The following is a 13716-nucleotide window of genomic DNA, read 5'->3' on the forward strand; positions in this document are numbered from 1 at the left end:
GACATGTCATTTCTATACCATATAAAATGGAGATTGACCTCGTTTCACCTCCAAATTGTAGTAGCAACAGAGTGCGAAAGAAAATCTGAAACGTGTGCATGTGTCAGAGTGTGTAAGTGTGTGTCAGTGTGTTTCTCAATGTGTTAATGTGGGAAGTATATGGATTATAGGTCAGGATGCATGAAATGCAGGTTACATGTTTCACGAGTGATTGTATCGTAGCTCTCGTAGGACAAGTTTGGTGAGTGATGCATCACTGAAGATTCTTTGACAGACTTTGGGCCCCTCACGTGTCTACAGTCTAAGTGTGGAAATAGGTCAGAGGTGGATGACATTTAAGCAGGTGATGATTGTCAATAGTCTAGCCTAGCCCCACAACAATTCTGAGTATTTATATGCTGATAATGATCCCCATGTACCAGATCTGCCAATACTTTTTCATTTGTGTGACTAAGTTTAGTACTCTGCATATCTGAAGTAATACAGTAATGTACCATGAAATACATTCTACATTCCATAGATTAACATGTATGCAATTGGTCGGAAACTTTTGATACTTTTGTTATATATATATATATATATATATATATATATATATATATATATATATATACAGAGAGAGAGAGAGAGAGAGAGAGAGAGAGAGATGGAGAGAGCATATATATATATATTTATGTATTATTTATACTGTAATTCAACATTTTACTGTTAAAATATATAAAGTGGTTTTCTAGGATTTTGTGCTGATGATTATTGTTATGTACTGTAGTAAAGCGGTCACACATGCCAGGAAGCACCTCTACCTCTACAGTTTGCCGATCATTAGGGATCTCCACCGATCACACATTAAAGGGGTATTCTGGCCTTAGACATCTTATCCCCTATCCAAAGGATAGGGGATAAGATGTCTGATCTCAGGGGTCCCGCTGCTAGGACCCCCGCAATCTCCATGCAGCCCCCGTGTGACGGGCGCTGTTCTCGAGATGTGACGTCACAGCCACGCCCCTCGTGGCATCATTCATGTCTACGGGAGGGGACGTGACGGCCGTCACAGAATGCTGGGGGCTGCAGGGAGATCGCAGGGGTCCCAGCGGCTATCTTATCCCCTATCCTTTGGAAAATCCTTTGGATAGGGGATAAGATGTCTAAGGCCGGAATACCCCTTTAACCTCTCAAAGACCAAGGATGTGTCCTTGCGCCATTAACAGTGTATGGCGTGGGCTCCTGACTCAGGCCCGTGCCATACCGGGTGGCCCTCAGCTGATCCCTGTAGCTGAGGGCCACCGTTAATAGCCGACATGCGGCGATCGCCACAGCCAGCTATTAACCCTTCAGATTGCCGTTGTCAAAGCTGACAGTGGCATCTAAAGGGACCTTTACACAGTCCCTGGTGGTCCAGTGGGGTGGATCGCCCCTCTTCGGCGTGATCATGGGGGGATGACGATCCACTGTGGAGGTAGTCGGAGGGCTTATCTCTCCTCCTGTCCTTCTCCCGGCTCTGTGACTGATAGAGCCTGGCTGGACCAAGCTTTATCAATCAAGCACAGAGCACACAAATCAATGTGGTTCTATGGAACTACATTGATCTGTATGAGGTATCTAATAATTCCTCCTAAAATCTCCTAAAGGGACTAATAAAGTGTAAAAGAAAAAAAAAAAATTTTTTAATAAAAGTTTAACCCCTTCTTCAACTCTCCCTGCATTCAACTGAAACTGTACCCGCTCCACCTTGGTATCACCAACACCAGAGAGTTGCCTTTATCTTCATTGCTCCCCATTATGATACATTGGGGGTGTATTGTATTGTATTGTATTGTATTTTACTATTCCCACTGTTATTTGTACATGATATACGTATATCCGTGTTATTACGAAACTTTAATAAAACTTTACTTTAAAAAAAATAATAATAATAAAAAAAAAAGTTTAGCCCCTTAAGGATCAGGGGTTTTTCTGTTTTTGTATTTTCATTTTTTCCTCCTTACCTTTAAAAAATCATAACTCTTTAAATTTTGCACCTAAAAATCCATATGATGGCTTATTTTTTGCGCAACCAATTCTACTTTGTAATGACATCAGTAATTTTACCCAAAAATTTACGGCAAAATGGAAAAAAAAATCATTGTGAGACAAAATTGAAAAAAAAAAAAAAACGCCATTTTGTAACTTTTGGGGGCTTCCGTTTCTATGTAGTACAGTTTTAGGTAAAAATGACACATTCTCTTTATTCTGTAGGTCCATACGATTAAAATGATACCCTATTTTTATAGGTTTAATTTTGTTGTACTTCTGAAAAAAATCATAACTACATGCAGGAAAATGTAAACGTTTAAAATTGTCATCTTCTGACCCCTATAACTTTTTTTTATTTTTCTGCATATGGGGCAGTATGAGGACTAATTTTTTTGTGCCCTGATCTGAAGTTTTTAACGGTAACATTTTTGTATTGATCAGAATTTTTTATCGCTTTTTATTCATTTTTTCATGATATAAAAAGTGACCAAAAATACACTATTTTGGACTTTGGAATTTTTTTGCGCGTACGCCATTGACTGTACGGTTTAATTAATTATATATTTTTATCATTCGGACATTTCTACACGCGGCGATACCACATATGTTTATTTATTTATTTTTTTCACTTTTTTTTTTTTTTTAATGGTAAAAGGGGGGTGATTCAAACTTTGATTAGGGGAGGGGTTAAATGATCTTTATTCACTTTTTTTTGCAGTGTTATAGCTCCCATAGGGGGCTATAACATTGCACACACTGATCTTTTACATTGATCACTGGTTTCTCATAGGAAACCAGTGATCAATGATTTGCCGCTTGACTGGATCTCAGGCACTGAGCAGTCATTCAGCGATCGGACACCAGGAGGCAAGGTAGGAGACCCTCCTCGTGTCCCAGAGTTGTTCGGGATGCCGCGATTTCGCCGCGGACATCCCGAACATGTCTAAAGGGTTAATACCGCGCGGCACCGCGATCATTGCCACGCTCTATTAGCCACGGGTCCCGCCCATTGTTAGAGGGTGGGTGGGTGGGTGGGCCCTACCCGCTATAACATTAAAAAAACACAAATTAACCCCTTCCATATTAAAAGTTTAAATCCCCCCCTTTTTTCCCAAATTCCATATAAAAATATGTACCGTATATACTCGAGTATAAGCCGACCCGAATATAAGCCGAGGCCCCTAATTTCACCCCAAAATCCCAGGAAAAGTTATTGACTCGAGTATAAGCCTAGGGTGGGAAATACATCACCCCCCCGTCATCATCCAGACCCCCGTCATTAACACCCTCATCATCATCACCCTGTCATCATCCCCCCTTCATCATCACCGCCTGTCATCATCCCACACCCCCCCTTCATCATCCCCTTGTCATCATCCCCTTGTCATCATCCCACACCCCCCCTTCATCATCCCCTTGTCATCATCCCCTTGTCATCATCCCACACCCCCCCTTCATCATCCCCTTGTCATCATCCCACACCCCCCTTCATCATCCCCTTGTCATCATCCCACACCCCCCCTTCATCATCCCCTTGTCATCATCCCCACCCCACTTCATCATCCCCTTGTCATCATCCCCACCCCCTTCATCATCCCCTTGTCATCATCCTCTTATCATCCCACCCCCCCTTCATCATCCCCCTGTCATCATCCCACACCCCCCCCCCCTTCATCATCCCATGTCATCATAACCACATGTCATCATCATCACCGCTTGTCAATGTCTGATACAGTGGTCTTCAACCTGCGGACCTCCAGAGGTTTCAAAACTACAACTCCCAGCAAGCCCGGGCTGCCATCGGCTGTCCGGGCTTACTGGGAGTTGTAGTTTTGAAACCTCTGGAGGTCCGCAGGTTGAAGACCACTGCGGCCTTCGACATCATCCAGCCCCCTCTCACCCCCTTTAGTTCTGTACTCACCTCCGCTCGGCGCTGGTCCGGTGCTGCAGGACTGTCCGGTGTGGAGGTTGTCCGGTGGGATAGTGGTTCCGGGCTGCCATCTTCACCGGGGGGCCTCTTTCGGGCCCGGAATAGAGGCGTTGCCTTGACGATGACGCAGAGGGACGTTGGTAATGAACGTACCTCTGCGTCGTCGTCAAGGCAACGTGACTATTCCGGGGCCGGGCTGAAGCGTGGAGAAGAAGCCACACGGTGAAGATGGCAGCCCGTAACCACTATCCCACCGGACGACCTCCCCACCGGACAATCCTGCAGCACCGGACCAGCGCCGAGCGGAGGTGAGTACAGAACTAAAGGGGGTAAGAGGGGGCTGGATGATGTCGAAGGCTGCAGTGGTCTTCAACCTGCGGACCTCCAGAGGTTTCAAAACTACAACTACCAGCAAGCCCGGACAGCTGATGGCTGCCCGGGCTTGCTGGGAGTTGTAGTTTTGAAACCTCTGGAGGTCCGCAGGTTGAAGACCACTGAGGGCGGAGAGTTAACTCGAGTATAAGCCGAGGGGGGTGTTTTCAGCACGAAAAATTGTGCTTAAAAACTCGGCTTATACTCAAGTATATACGGTAAGCATGATAAAAATAAACATGTGTGGTAGTGCCGCATGCATAAATGTCTGAACTATAAAAATATAACGTTAATCAAACCGCTTGGTCAATAGTGTATACATAAAAAAAATACCAAAGTCCAAAATTGCATATTTTTGGTTACTTTGTATATCCTAAATTTTTTTTATAAAAAGTGATCATAAAGTCCCATTAAAACAAAAATTATACCAATAAAAACTACAGATCACGGCGCCAAACATGAGCCATCACCCATCCATATATATACGGAAAAATTTTAAAGTAATAGGAGTCAGAAGAGAACATTTTTAAACATGCTAATTTTCATGCAAAAAGTTTTAATATTTTAATAGAGGTAAAACAAAATTAAATCTATGTACCGTATTTTTCACCATATAAGACGCTCCGGCATATAAGACGCACCCAATTTTAAAGGAGGAAAATCTAGAAAAAAAAAGATTCTGAATCAAATACTGTAGTAAAATATTTTATATCAGTATAGTTCCCCCACAATAGTTGGCAGTATAGTTCCCCCACAATGGTAGGTAGCTCCCCCCCCCCCTCCCCACAATGGTTGGCAGTATAGTTCCCCCACAATAGTTGGCAGTATAGTTCCCCCACAATAGTTGGCAGTATAGTTCCCCCACAATAGTTGGCAGTATAGTTCCCCCACAATAGTTGGCAGTATAGTTCCCCCACAATAGTTGGCAGTATAGTCCCCCCACAATGGTAGGCAGCTCCCCCCCCACACACTGGTTGGCAGTATAGTTGCCCCACAATAGTTGGCCGTATAGTTCCCCCACAATAGTTGGCAGTGTAGTTCCCCCACGATGGTAGGCAGCTCCCCCCCCCCACAATGGTTGGCAGTATAGTTCCCCCACAATAGTTGGCAGCATAGTTCCCCCACAATGGTAGGCAGATTCCCCCCCCCCACAATGGTTGGCAGTATAGTCCCCCCACAATAGTTGGCAGTATAGTTCCCCCACAACAGTAGGCAGCTCCCCCCACAGACATACAGCTTCCAGCCATATACAGTGTACGGCTGGAGGCTGTATGTCTGTGTGCTGCCCCCACAGTGTTCCGGTCACCGCTCCTCCGGTCCGGTGTCACAATCTACTGCTATGGCCTATGGACCATAGCAGTAGGTGCCGGGACCGGAGGAGCGGTGACCGGAACACTGAAGATTACGCTCCGCCGGTCACTTACCAGGCCCCGGCCAGTGCGCATCTTCCTCCGGTCCTCCTGCGCCTCTATGGTTGTACGCATGGGACGTCACTGAGGTCCTGCGCGTAGAACCATAGAGAGGCGGAGGATCGCAGGAAGACCGCAGGAGGACCGGAGGACGCGCATCGGCCGGGGAATGGTTAGTGACCCACGGACATCCTTATGTCCCGAAAAGATTTTTCGGGACACAGGGATGTCCGGCATAGGAAAACCTATGATTATCTGCCCGGGCCGGCTCCTGTGTGCGGCTGCAGGCGGGGGGCCGGCCAGAGCAGGTAAAAACTAATTCATGTATACTAAAAACCAGGGTGCCTCCAGCTGTTGTGAAACTACAACTACCAGCATGCCCGGACAGCCTTTGACGGTCCGGGCATGCTGGGAGTTGAATGTTTCACAACAGCTGGAGGCACCCTGGTTTTTAGTATACAGTTCTTAGTAATTCACCTGCCCGGTGCCCGGAACTGTATGTTCCAGGCGTAGGGCAATAAACATAGCCGGTGTGAGGTGAAAAATTCACCGGCGGTCATGAGGCTGCTGCGGGTGGGGAGCGGGTAGTCAGCGCTGTACCGCACCGCCGCAGCCTCTGTACTTACCGCTGACTTCCCGCTCTCGCCCGCAGCAGCCTCGGGCGTATATTCGCCGTATAAGACGCATCAACTTCCCCCCCCCCCCCATTTTTGGGGAAGAAAAAGTGCGTCTTATATGGCGAAAAATACGGTAGGTAGGGTATGCGTAGAAGCCCCCAAAATAAAAATAAAAAATTTTCAATTTTGCCCCACAAAATTTTTTTTTTTCTGGTTTTGCCTTAGATCTTGTGGTAAAATGTTTCATGTCATTACAAAGTAAAATTGGTGGTGCAAAAAACAAGCCCTCACATGGACCTGTAGGTGAAAAACTGAAAGTGTTATGATTTTTCGAAGTTGAGGAGGAAAAAACAAAAGTGCAAAAAACCAACCAGTGTCCCTTTTTTCCATTTTACCCCCAAAGAGTGTAAAAGAAAATTAATAAACAAATTTGGTATTTCCGTGTGTGTAAATGTCTGAACTATCAAAATATAATGATCCCGTAAGGTGATCGGTGTAAAAGTAAAAAAAAAAAAAAAGTACAAAATTGCTGCTTTTTTGTCACATTTTATTCCCAAAAAAATAATAAAGAATGATCTCAAAGTTTCATATAAGCAAATGTGGTATCGATAAAAAGTACAGACCATGGCGCAAAAAATGAGCCCTCATACAGTCCCGTATACGGAAAAATGAGAAAGTTATAGGTCATCAAAACAGGGGGATTTTAAAAATGCTAATTTGGTTAAAAAGCAAAAAACAAGCCCTCATTTGGGTCTGTGGATGAAAATATAAAAAGAGTTATGATTTTTAGAAGGCGAGGAGAAAAAACGAAAATGCAAAAATTAAATTAGCTGTGTCCTTAAGGGGTTAAACAATGTTTACACAATGGTCCAAATTCACTAAAACTGTCTAACAAATTCTGTTACTAAAACTTTCTAATTCTGTTAGACAGATACATTTAAAGGGCTCGTGCTGTTTAGTAAACTTGTCTTTGCTTTCATAAATTTGTTATCTTTGTGTTTTGTTTTGGGGTTCTGTGCTTCTCATCAGTACAGAGCAGGGTGCTCCCCTCCTGGAAGGGATTTTCAATGTAGGACTGAGGTGGTCGTGTGTCTCCTCGAGAAGACCCCTGAACTGGCAAATGAAGTCTTACAAGCCATGCAATGCACCATGGAAAATGAAATATGCAAAGTAGCTCTACTCTTAAAGGAAAAGAAATTGCACTACCACACCACCTAAGAAGCTTTAATGTCACGTTTGCCGTCTGTTTCTTTTTTTTTTTTAACATGCTTCTTAGAGTGAGGATAGAGTCATACTGCATTTCTTTCCCAGGTAACCATTAGTATTCAACCAAAAATGGGATACTGACATATACTATGGGGGAGAGCATCGTGTGCAATCAATTTAAAGGGTACCTCTCATGAAATAAACTTTTGATATATTTTAAATTAATGAATGTTGAATAACTTTCCAATAGCATGTTAATGAAAAATATGCTTCTTTCTATTGTATTTTTCCCGATCAGTCCTGTCAGCAAGCATTTCATGCTGGAGTCCTAAACACTCAGAGCTGCCAGCCTGCTTTGTTCACAGCCACACAGGCTGTGAACAAAGCAGGCTGACAGCTCTGAGTGTTCTCCTTTGTGAATAAAGCAGACTGGCAGCTCGTAGTGTTTAGGACTCCAGCATGAGTCTGAAATGCTTGCTGCCAGGACTGGTAGGGAGACCCCTAGTGGTCATTTCTTCAAAGGGGAAAATGAAATAGAAAGAAGCATATTTTTTTATGACATGCAATTGTAAAGTTATTCTGCATATATTAATCTATAATATATCAAAAGTTTTTTTGATGAGAGGTACCCTTTAACCCCTTAACGACGCAGGACGTATATTTACGTCCTGCGCCGGCTCCCGCGATATGAAGCGGGATCGCGCCGCGATCCCGCATCATATCGCGTCGGTCCCGGCGCTAATCAACGGCCGGGACCCGCGGCTAATACCACACATCGCCGATCGCGGCGATGTGTGGTATTAACCCTTTAGAAGCGGCGGTCAAAGCTGACCGCCGCTTCTGAAGTGAAACTGAAAGTATCCCGGCTGCTCAGTCGGGCTGTTCGGGACCGCCGCGGTGAAATCGCGATGTCCCGAACAGCTGATCGGACACCGGGAGGGCTCTTACCTGCCTCCTCGGTGTCCGATCGACGAATGACTGCTCCGAGCCTGAGATCCAGGCAGGAGCAGTCAAGCGCCGATAATGCTGATCACAGGCGTGTTAATACACGCCTGTGATCAGGATGAGCGATCAGTGTGTGCAGTGTTATAGGTCCCTATGGGACCTATAACACTGCAAAAAAAATGTAAAAAAAAAGTGTTAATAAAGGTCATTTAACCCCTTCCCTAATAAAAGTTTGAATCACCCCCCTTTTCCCATAAAAAAAATAAAACAGTGTAAAAAAATAAATAAATAAACATATGTGGTATCGCCGTGTGCGTAAATGTCCGAACTATAAAAATATATCATTAATTAAGCCGTACGGTCAATGACGTACGCGCAAAAAAATTCCAAAGTCCAAAAAAGCGTATTTTGGTCACTTTTTATAACATTAAAAAATGAATAAAAAGTGATCAAAAAGTCCGATCAAAACAAAAATCATACCAATAAAAACTTCAGATCACGGCGCAAAAAATGAATCCTCATACTGCCCTGTACGTGGAAAAATAAAAAAGTTATAGGGGTCAGAAGATGACATTTTTAAACGTATACATTTCCCTGCATGTAGTTATGATTTTTTCCAGAAGTGCGACAAAATCAAACCTATATAAGTAGGGTATCATTTTAACCGTACGGACCTACAGAATAATGATAAGGTGTAATTTTTACCGAAATATGCACTGCGTAGAAACGGAAGCCCCCAAAAGTTACAAAATGGCGTTTTTTTTTTCCGATTTTGTCGCACAATGATTTTTTTCCCGTTTCGCCGTGCATTTTTGGGTAAAATGACTAATGTCCCTGCAAAGTAGAATTGGCGACGCAAAAAATAAGCCATAATATGGATTTTTAGGTGGAAAATTGAAAGGGTTAGGATTTTTAAAAGGTAAGGAGGAAAAAACGAAAGTGCAAAAACGGAAAAACCCTGAGTCCTTAAGGGGTTAAATGGCTCTAACAGACTCATCTAGTGACTCCATTCACGCTGTAAACTTGGATGGATAATTCAGAAAACCATGCTTCTGAGTCCGATTAAAATAACGTACAAGGCCTGAATGGAGTCACAATGTGTCTCCTTCAGGCTGCTTAAATGAAGGGCACCTGCTGCTGTACAAAACCTGTGACACAGATTCAAAACGCAGTATCAACCTAGCCTTACATACGTTAGTCAGTAGTGACTGAATGCACAACAGCAGCATGTTGCTCCTCAGTGGATAGTCCCAGGCAGGGGCGCAGCTAGAAACTCTTGGGCCCCGTGCAAAACATCAGCTTGGGCCCCATCCCCCACTACCAAACCATAGATAGGTAGATAGGACATAGATCAGTGTTTCCTAACCAGGGTGCCTGCAGCTATTACAAATCTACAACTCCTAGCATGCTGGGAGTTGTTGTTTTGCAACCGCTGGAGGCCCCCTGGTTGGAAAACATTGAGATAGATTGATAGATAATTGAAGAAAATGGGCAGCACAAACAAGAAGTATTAATGGTGCAAGCTGGCTGACTTGGTCAAAAGTCCAATAAATTTCATACAGGGAAACAGCAGCACTCCAATGTCGGTGAAAAAAAGTGAGTGGCTTTGTTCAACCAAACATCAAGGATAGCGACGTTTCAGCTGTCTCATACGGCCTTTGACAATGGCCGTGTGAGACGGCTGAAACATTGCTATCCTTGATGTTTGGTTGAACAAAGCCACTCACTTTTTTTCACCGACATTGGAGTGCTGCTGTTTCTCTATATAGATAGATAGGGAATAGATATAGGACATAGATCAATGTTTACTAACCAGGGTGACACCAGCTGTTTCAAAACTACAATGTCCAGCATGCCCGGACAGCCTTTGGTACTTTAAAACACACTATCTTAAGACACACAATGATAAATGTCCCCCATAGTCATGCCATTCAGGCCGTGTATGCTATTTTAATCATACTCAACAGCATGGTTCGCTGAATTTAAAGGGGTACTCCAGTGGAAAACATTTTTTTCAAATCAACTGGTGCCAGAAAGTTAAACAGATTTGTAAATTACTTCTATTAAAAAAATCTTAATCCTTCCAGTACTTATCAGCTGCTGTATGCTCCAGAGGAAGTTGTGTAGTTCTTTTCTATCTGACCCCAGTGCTCTCTGCTGACACTTCTGTCTGTGTCAGGAACTGTCCGGAGCAGAAGAGGATTGATATGGGAATTTGCTTCTACTATAGACAGTTCCTGACACAGACGGCGGTGTTAGCAGAGAGCACTGTGGTCAGACAGAAAAGAACTATACAACTTCCTCTGTAGTATAGCAGCTGATACGTACTGGAAAGATTAAGATTTTTTAATAGAAGTAATTTAAAAATCTGTTTAACTTTCTGGAGCCAGTTGACATGAATAAAAATTGTTTTCGACCAGATTACCCCTTTAATAACATACACAGCCTGAACGGAGTCACTATATGACCCAGTTAGGGCCATTTAAATGAATGGAACCTGCTGCTCTCTGCCACAGTATATGCCAGCATCCTATTCTTGGTGGAATATCGCTGGATACCTGTGACAGAAAATCGAAATGAAGTATGAATCTGTCCTTACTTCAATAAGTACAGTGGGGCAAGAAAGTATTTAGTCAGCCACCTTTGTGCAAGTTCTCCCACTTAAAAAGATGAGAGGCCTGTAATTTTCATCATAGGTATACCTCAACTATGAGAGACATAATAAGAAAAAAAATCCATAAAATCACATTGTCTGATTTTTAAAGAATGTATTTGCAAATTATGGTGGAAAATAAGTATTTGGTCAATAACAAAAGTTATTATATACTTTGTTCTATACCCATTATTGGCAATGACAGAGGTCAAATATTCTCTGTAAGTCTTCACAAGGTTTTCACACACTGTTGCTGGTATTTTGGCCCATTCCTCCATGCAGATCTCCTCTGTCGCATGGCCACACAGATTTTCAACTCCCTCCAAAGGTTTTCTATGGGGTTGAGATCTGGAGACTGGCTAGGCCACTCCAGGACCTTGAAATGCTTCTTACAAAGCCACTCCTTCATTGCCCGGGCGGTGTGTTTGGATCATTGTCATGCTGAAAGACCCAGCCATGTTTCTTCTTCAATGCCCTTGCTGATGGAAGGAGGTTTTCACTCAAAATCTCACGATACATGGCCCCATTCATTCTTTCCTTTACACAGATCAGTCATCCTGGTCCCTTAGCAGAAAAACAGCCCCAAAGCATGTTGTTTCCACCCCCATGCTTTACAGTAGGTATTGTATTCTTTGGATGCAACTCAGCATTCTTTATCCTCCAAACATGACGAGTAAAGTTTTTACCAAAAAGTTCTACTTTGGTTTCATCTGACCTTATGACATTCTCCCAGGGATTTGAGTCCCTGGCGGCGTAGTGTGTTACTGATGGTAGTATTTGTTACTTTGGTCCCAGCTCTCTGCAGGTCATTCACTAGGCCCCCCCGTGTGGTCCTGGGATTTGTGCTCACCATTCTTGTGATCATTTTGACACCACGGGGTGAGATCTTGCGTGGAGCCCCAGATCGAGGGAGATTATCAGTGGTCTTGTATGTCTTCCATTTTCTAATAATTGCTTCCACAGTTGATTTCTTCACACCAAAGTGCTTGCCTATTGCAGATTCAGTCTTCCCAGCCTGGTGCAGGTCTACTATTATGTTTCTGATGTCCTTCAACTGCTCTTTGGTCTTGGCCATAGTGGAGTTTGGAGTGTGACTGAGGTTGTGGACAGGTGCCTTTTATACTGGTAACAAGTTCAAACAGGTGCAATTAATACAGGTAACAAGTGGAGGACAGAGGAGACTCTTAAAAGAAGAAGTTACAGGTCTGTGAGAGCCAGAAATCTTGCTTGTTTGTAGGTGACCAAATACTTATTTTCCACCATAATTTGCAAATAAATTATTTGAAAAATAGACTATGTGATTTTATGGATTTTTTTCCTCATTATGTCTCTCATAGTTGAGGTATACCTATGATGAAAATTACAGGCCTCTCTCATCTTTTAAAGTAGGAGAACTTGCACAATTGGTGGCTGACTAAATACTTTTTGCCCCACTGTATGTACATTATACTGTCCTGTGTGCAGGTTTCTTGCACTATAAGGTTCCATCTCACTGAAGTTCTTTAAGTGCAGGCAAGTGTCCTGTACATCCAAGTGTGTGGAACTAAGAGGGTATTACTATTTCTTTAGTGTAAAGTTAATAATGTCAAAGACTATCTGTTCTACTGACTGCTGCCAGCAGGGAGCAGCATATCTCTTCTAGTCAGTGCAGGAGAGTACATTCTCAGATTCTACAGAATTGTGTTCCTGGGGGCTGTAGAAACCAGGGATGGGATTTAACTTGACAAAACATAGGAATATAGTATCCGTCATGTAGTGTGCTGCAGAAAATTATGATTAGGTTCACGTGTCACTGCTTCTGTTTTATTTTCTTTTAGAAGGTAAATCAATGGGAGTTCGGCTGTGTGGTATAGAGCAACATTTATTTTTAGAATCCATTAATGTATACTTTTTTTTACTTTATTTTTTTTTTTCGAATTCAAAAAAAGTTTATTAAGGACGAAAAGAAATACAAAAAAAAGTCATCCGCCAAAAATAAACAACATCTGACAGGCAATGCATGTAGAAACAAAACTGCAAGGGAAGGCAGTTATACACTGACATTTAGGTAATGCGAATAAAGGCATCTAACAAGCAAAGTCAAGAGCATAAGAGGTGCCCAGGAAGCTACGCTCCCCAGTCATCACGTTCATAACAAAGGGATGAATAGCAGCCAATGCATAAAAGTATAATAATGTACAGAAGAAGCAAGTAAGCCAGCATATCCAAGCCGGTTAAACACTAAATGGACATTAGGCAGAGTATGGGCAAGGGAAAGGCACTATAAGCCCTTAACATAACAACCAAAACAAACAAAAACAACAATGAAAAGGGGAGACGAAACAACACAAACCGAAGAAAAGAGAGAGGCGGAGAGGGGAGAAAGATGGGGTGACACATAAGGACACACAGGAGGGAAGAGGGAGAGGGAACCAGGAGTAAGGGAGAGGAACTCTACCAGGGTTTTTTTTACTTTTTTTAGTTTATAAAACATTTACATTAAACAGAAACTAAAACACAGTTACATAGTTACATAGCTTAGGTTGAAAAAAGACAAGAGTCCATCAAGTTCAATCTAAAGCCCTCTGTGTT

At 42.9% G+C, this 13716-nt stretch overlaps 1 protein-coding gene across 4 annotated transcripts in view; it reads left to right on the forward strand.

The window, feature by feature from the left end:
* Nucleotides 1-13716, forward strand: part of SMIM35 (small integral membrane protein 35) — a 143297-nt gene that overhangs the window by 84531 nt on the left and 45050 nt on the right. Inside the window, exon 2 of one of the 4 annotated variants that reach the window (XM_056543645.1) lies at nucleotides 223-343. The exons of the other annotated variants lie outside the window; for them this stretch is intronic. The gene's annotated coding sequence lies outside the window, so the exon portion shown is untranslated. The remainder of the gene's footprint in view (nucleotides 1-222; nucleotides 344-13716) is intronic. 4 annotated transcript variants of the gene reach the window in all.

Source organism: Hyla sarda, chromosome 10 (genome assembly GCF_029499605.1).
Source record: "Hyla sarda isolate aHylSar1 chromosome 10, aHylSar1.hap1, whole genome shotgun sequence".
Classification (NCBI taxonomy): Eukaryota; Metazoa; Chordata; class Amphibia; order Anura; family Hylidae; genus Hyla; species Hyla sarda.